This window comes from Pleurodeles waltl, chromosome 1_1, assembly GCF_031143425.1.
Source record: "Pleurodeles waltl isolate 20211129_DDA chromosome 1_1, aPleWal1.hap1.20221129, whole genome shotgun sequence".
Taxonomy (NCBI): Eukaryota; Metazoa; Chordata; class Amphibia; order Caudata; family Salamandridae; genus Pleurodeles; species Pleurodeles waltl.
The window spans coordinates 60,672,827-60,679,406 of record NC_090436.1 but is presented as its reverse complement, the minus strand read 5'-3'; positions in this window follow the sequence as shown (position 1 = coordinate 60,679,406).

The window sequence follows — 6,580 nt, the reverse complement described above, 5'->3', positions numbered from 1 at the left end:
AGCAAGTTCAATATTCAGGGCTAAAACATTCTTACTAAGAATGACAGACACAGATTAAAGTTTGAAGGTTTATATAAGAAATTAATAGGCAAACTACAGGAAATAATGCAATCAATTGGTTTAGTAACGGCATACAAATCACAAATACAAAGGACTTATTAAAGCTCTATCGAGATCTGGCATAGATTCACCTTCTAAAAGTGGAGGAATAGGGGTTTCGGGGTAACGTGAAAAGCACGTCCTTTTATAAATGTAGTGAAATATGTGTTTTTGACCACTGACTTTGTGTTGCACCATTTTGCACCTGGATTAGTTGTCCAGTGTACACCAGTTGCGGATTACATTTTGTAGTCCGTTTAGCTGCCTGTTGACTTTATCGTAGCATTAGATACTGCTATGTTAAAGTTGTCTGTGATTTTTCCACATTGTGAACTGTGCTTGATTTCGTATTCTCTCTCACCAAAGAGCTAGGACATATTATCACCGAACAGCTAGTACATAATATGGAGGAGGTAGGCAGTCAGCATGATAAGAATGTACCAGACTGATATTTTTTAGTGCAAGCAGGGAACGTTTTGGGCTTGGGTGTGACAATTTGGGAAACTGGTCAGTTCCTACCTGTTTCTTTCAGCTCTGACCTACATTAGCCAGCATTTTTGAATATTTCTTTTTTATGGGAGGGTTTTTTCCAGAAAGCCCTTCTTCAGTTCTTTAAGATATAAAAAGACGGCCCTGCTCAGTAGAGGTGAATTCCGAGACCTCAGTCAGGATTAGACGTCAAATGCCTGACACCCGTCCCGTGAAGGTGGAGATCTCTTTCTCGCAGTTGAACGGGGTCATCTTCTTGCTGGCATGAGAAAGATGAATAGCTTGGCAGGCCCTACGGTGATTAATTTTTACTTCATTATTTGCTTTGCATAATATTATCATAACTAAATATATTTGCTGTGTACATTGCAGTTGAGAATCATTTGGTATATTTTCCTTTCATTGCTGTGACTATTTTTAAACATGTGCTTTTAACAAGCTAACCTCCTTTTTGGGAACCTCGTGGTGAAATAATAATAAGTATTTTCTTTGAACTGAGAAGTGCATTCCAGAGATTTTTTTCAGCTCTGTCATTAGTGAAAGCAAAACAATAGAACTTTAGACAATGGCTCTGATACATTTCTACACAAGTGCTTAGTTCCCAGAGTTTGCACCAATGAGAACCAAACAAGAAGATACATTTTATTACAGAATACATTAGCAAATTCTGTCATAGTAGATTTAGTCACTCTCACAGTTTATTCAAGCATGCTAGTCGATACATTGTACAACAATAGCCTGAGACAGGTGAAATGTCCTTGGTTAGGTACAGTGTAAGGAGAAGTCTCTGTGAATGCTTTCCGTTTATTAGTGTAAAGCTTGCACTTCTTTCTTTAGAACAAGGAAACAACAATAGTAGTCATTACATAGTGTAAAGTGACATTAATTCTAGCTCGAGGGCAGTGTAGATACAGTTTAGGTTAGCATAATCTCAGTTTATAATGTAGTCAAAGCTAACAGAAGAGGAAAACAGCTCTCACACAGACTAATTTCAGGGATATTGTAGGTTATAGATTTGTGTGCCATTTTCAGAGAGATATTGTACACCATACTAGATGTTTATCTCCAGGTTTGATGCCTGCTTGTGTCGGCTGAAGAAGGTGCCTTTAATACCCACCTGGAATGCAGAGTGGCAGACGAGGTGGGGGAGTAACTGTAGCGTTCACTATGATGCCCCTAACCTGACCATTTGGGCTCCCATTAATGGGTGAGGGGGCAGTGGGGTCTAATGTGCCTCTCCTCCTCTGACACAGTGAGCTCCTGGTGGAAAAGGAGGATGCAGTGGTGTCTCTGCCCTCCACACCATACAACTTAAGTAAGTGCTCAGTGGCAGAGGGGCAATGATGTCCACTGTGTCCCTCTCCTCCTCATCTGACACAGTGGCAGAGGTGGGAAACAGTGGTGCCAACTTTTTTTTTTTTTTGTCTGTCTAAAGTCTCCAGATCCTGTGTTGAGCAAACTGCTTGTTATTCAGAGTAAGTGACTTAGTGCCGAATTCTTTTTTTTAAAAAGTTTTTGACTGTCCCCAAAATTGCATAGTAGTCCTTAATTGCAGGTCCACTGGCATGGAGAGCCTTGAATACTCTCTCAAAGCAGCTCATTCATTTGCTGTACAGTCGGATGGGTATGCAGCAGCCCACTGGGTAGGAAAAGAGTACTATTCCTATGTTCCCTTCCACTGGGGCTCATGGAAATGAAAGAAGGACTGCTAATAAACAGAAATTGTTAAGAATCACTGTATTGGCTTCTGTATTTCTAAGCTTGTTGGAAATAAAGGAAGGACTAATCATCTGTTTCCCGCTGATCAGGCAAGGATCGTGACAGTGCAGCAAATGGCAAACATTCCTGGTCCCCTGAAATAATTGCAGGTGGTACCCACTGGTACAAATTAACGAGTACGGTAACACCTTAATTCAGGTCCTTTTTTCGACTTCAGGGATAGGCACAGCTCAACTAAAAAGGATGTGGGAGCATTAAAAACTCTTGAAGAAGGTAAAAACAAAAAGAAAAAAAAACATCTGAATGATGTTCACATTGATGGTCAATGATGAGCAGAAGGGGTGCGTTTTGCATTCTGAAGCCCAAACCAAAGCACAACACTTTATCAGGAGCATCTAAAGTACCTCAATGAGGGCTCTCCTGGACTTAGAATGGCCACCTCTGAATTGTGTGTTCAACTGGGAGAAGAACTTTACTTTATCTGAGTCCATCAAACTTGCAAGAATCAAAGTTCAATATCTTGTCTCTAGAGCATGATTAAATTCATCATATAAGTGGCCTCACACCCTTTTTTCATAGAAACATTTTATTTCTTTAATTGCAAACAGTACAACCAGGTGATCTTGTAAGATAAACAATACTCATGCCTTCCTCCACTCATTCCAACTGTGCCCAGTGCTGGTTAAAAGGAACATTCAGAAGTGGCTGCTGCACTTCTGGCTATAGCAAGATATGCACAGCGAAGTGTGTCTACACAGCAGTACGCTGGTGTGGATGCCCCTGGCAGCAGTGTCGCTGAATCAAGAGCACACCTGATCAAATTATTTGAAAGTAGTTTGCCCTCCTGAACAATCTGATGACTCCTTTTTTTTGTACTCCTCAGAGAGTTGTTGGAGGAGTTCCTCCAGCTCATCCCAATGGGCCCTGTCGTACCTTGTTAACAACCATTGGGAGTTGGCCATTTGCCAATGGTTGGCTGCTTGTGCTGCCACCCTTTTGCCTGATGCGTTGATTACTTTAGACTCTTAATCGGGTGAAGGGGCATCTGCTGTGAATTGGCTCTCTTACAGGCATTATATACCACCAGCGAGTCTGGGGAGAGTTGACCTTCATGTAAAGTGGGTCAGGGGATGCAGCTTTATTCTTCTTATCCACCCTCGATGTAATAATACGTCCCTGCACTGGATATTTAAAAATCTCATCCGAGTTGCGGAGCATCCCCTTTAAAGTGGGCAGATACTGACGTGCCCGAGTGGTGGTGGAGAGTATCTTGAAGAGAAAATCATCTTCATTGGGATCTTTGTGCAAAGGGACCTGGTGATATGCAGCTGCCCTAGCGATGAGTTGGGGGGGGGGGGGGGGGTCAATGTCATAACATTCCCATGGATCTGTGGGCTGCTGATATGTTGATCTCCCCCTGCCTGAACCCCAGTGTGACACTGTGCAGAGCCCTGTGGAGTGATGTTGCCTATATTACTAAGTGATTCATGTGGTGAAAGAGGTGGTGGAGGAGAAGCAGGCAGAGAAGGCTGCAGATGGCTGGTTCCAATGTCCTTCTTCCTCTTAGGAGGCACGGGTAAGTCAATAGCCTCCTCAAAAGAAAGCTAGTGCTTTGATGGAGTGGGCGCCGGCTGTGCTACTTTGGTCGAAATCTGACCAAGAAGAGGGTGTATGTGTAGCTTTTTCTGTTTCTGATCGAGCCTGTCCTTCATGGTTTTGAGGATCGGTTTCGAAGCCCATGTCCAAATGGAGGGTTCCGGTGCAGAACTTGATCTTGGTTTCGGTGCTGAGGTGGTCTGAGCTGAATCCGCCGAGGGCGGGGAGCTCAGAGCTGATGAGGCAGATGGCCGCTCAGCGCCGACGCTGGTCGGCTCAGCGTGGCAGCAGGAGGTTTCGGCTTCGCTTTTGATGCTGAGCCAGAGGGCGGGCATCCTTAGCAGATGTTCCTGCCTACGATGACCTTTTGGAAGTGGTGGCCTGTGAGCCATGGTTTTGTTTGCAACTGAGTGTCTCTTGGTGGGTTGGACAGTGGAATGGGTACTCACTGCGCATTGTCCTAAAGGAAGGTCTTGCATCTGTAGACCAAACTCGATATCAGAGTCAGAGCCAGAGACCTGGGTAGAAAGGGCCTCTTCCTCAGCTGCCGAGGCCTCATGCAGTTCTTCTTCGGTCTATTCACCATTGTGTCGGCCAAAGGTGTTGGATGTCTTTTCAAAGTCCTTACGCTGCATTTCTTTCCGACTCACCCAGTAGTCCCAAAACGTTTTCTTCTATCAAAAAGAACAACAGGCCTCACAGTCGTGCTCCTTGTGGTCGGGAGACAGACACACAAGCCTGATGGAGACAGGTTACAAGCCTGATGGAGGTCTGTGTGTGGGTAATTCGTGTGGCAGCTGGGACAGAATCGAAATGGAGTCTGTTCGATTAGCAGTGCTTCGTTGGTCGAATCTGATGAGATGAGAAAAGGCCCTAAAGGGCAAGGCCCGAAAGCCATGACTGGAAAATGTCGAATCAGCAGGTGATGATTTGCTTCTGTTTTCGAAGGGTGACGGTGGAACGCAAATGAAAACAATAGCAATGGCTATCGAGGTTAACAACGGACCGAAGGGAGCCCGAAAACAATCTTGAACCAGAGCACCGAAGAACACATCCGAACCTGATGATGGAAAGAAAACAAACGATGGAGTCAACGCCCATGTGCAGTATCAACGAGAGGAGGAGTCACTATACCTTGTGACTCAAGAGACTTCTTCAAAGAAAAACAAATTGCATACATCCAGACTCAACACCTGATGGCAGGAGTATACAGAGCATGTGTATCTACAGCCAAACATGCCTTTGAACATATTGTTACTACGCTGTAAACATCCTGACTGTCCAATGTGCACAGTTACCAACTTGTAAAAACTGTTAGCACATCATAACTAAGTTGACTGACCTTTTTACAGATTTAGTGCCTGGTAAATGCTTTTATCAGGCTGTAAACCAAGGGTCACCAAAAAGTACCTCCGGAGTTACTGGTAGTTGGCCAGAAACCGTTACTCCTAAAGTGAAGCCAAGCCCAACACCTAAGCTCAACACTACACCCTTTGAGTAGTAGCCACCCAAATCAATACCAAGGCCTCACGATAAAACTCACACGTAAGCTGTCAGCCTACAGGGCTTGCTACATGACCAGCTGTCTCCATGTTCAATCTAGAAAAGTCACAAGGAGTTATGCTATGCTGTAGGCCATGCTGTATAAGTCACACCATGTGTGCGAAGAACTGGCCAGAAAAGAAGAGTACCTAAAGAAACCAGCATGGGCATGCTGACCTGTGGGGCTTGATTTAGAGTGATAATGTGCGAGTATGGTACATGATCAGCCCAGGAGCCGAAAAGAGCAGGCTCTCGACCCAGACAGTTAAGAGCCTTGTGTCTCCCTCTGTGTGTATGCTTGTGTGCACATTTCTGTATGTGTGTTTGGCATTATGTCCTACCTAAACGCAGGTCTGTCCCTGGAACTTTACCTGATGTCCAGGACCACCAAAAGTATAAGCGCCCTCTCCCCACCATCATAAGGGTTAATTTCTGCCACAATTGCATCTACTCATGACATAATAGTGGCAAAGGCATAATAAGAGTCACCCTTGACATATTTGGGCATTTTTGGCCTAGTCAGGGATACTGACAGTAATCACTGACAAACTAGATGGTTGGCCTAATTTTAGACATCCCTGACGTAATGGTAATGGTGTCCCCCTTGCATGATAATGGCCATCATGGTGTCAAATGGCATAAGTGATGACCCTGGTACAACGGGGAACATTATTGGTATATTACAGGCACCCTTGGTATTATGGTGAACATCCATGGCCTACGATAACAATACCTTGGCTTCTGAAGTACAAACTGCCCATGTAAAGTATTTCCTGTTGAGAGTACTTGGTGATAAAACCAAGCTGATGTTTGGGGAATCTGTACTATATTTCGAAGGCAAAAATGAGTTGCTGTTTTTTCAGAAAAGTGTTTTCTTCTGGAAAACGGAGTTTGTTTGCCGTAAATAGAACGTGGTATTTGATAGAAAAATATGTGCATTTTCTGAAATGGAAATGCTGACGAAGAAAGAAGGTTGCAGTCCCAAAGCACATTTAAAGCTGATAGTTGAATGGCAATTCAAGCTGAGCTGGGGAGACTGATTGCCACAAATGTCAAAAACACAGCAGAGGGCACCAGCTGCTTTGACTGTCATTTCATTGGTCGTTTGGAGATGTTTCATATTGATAAGCTTTTA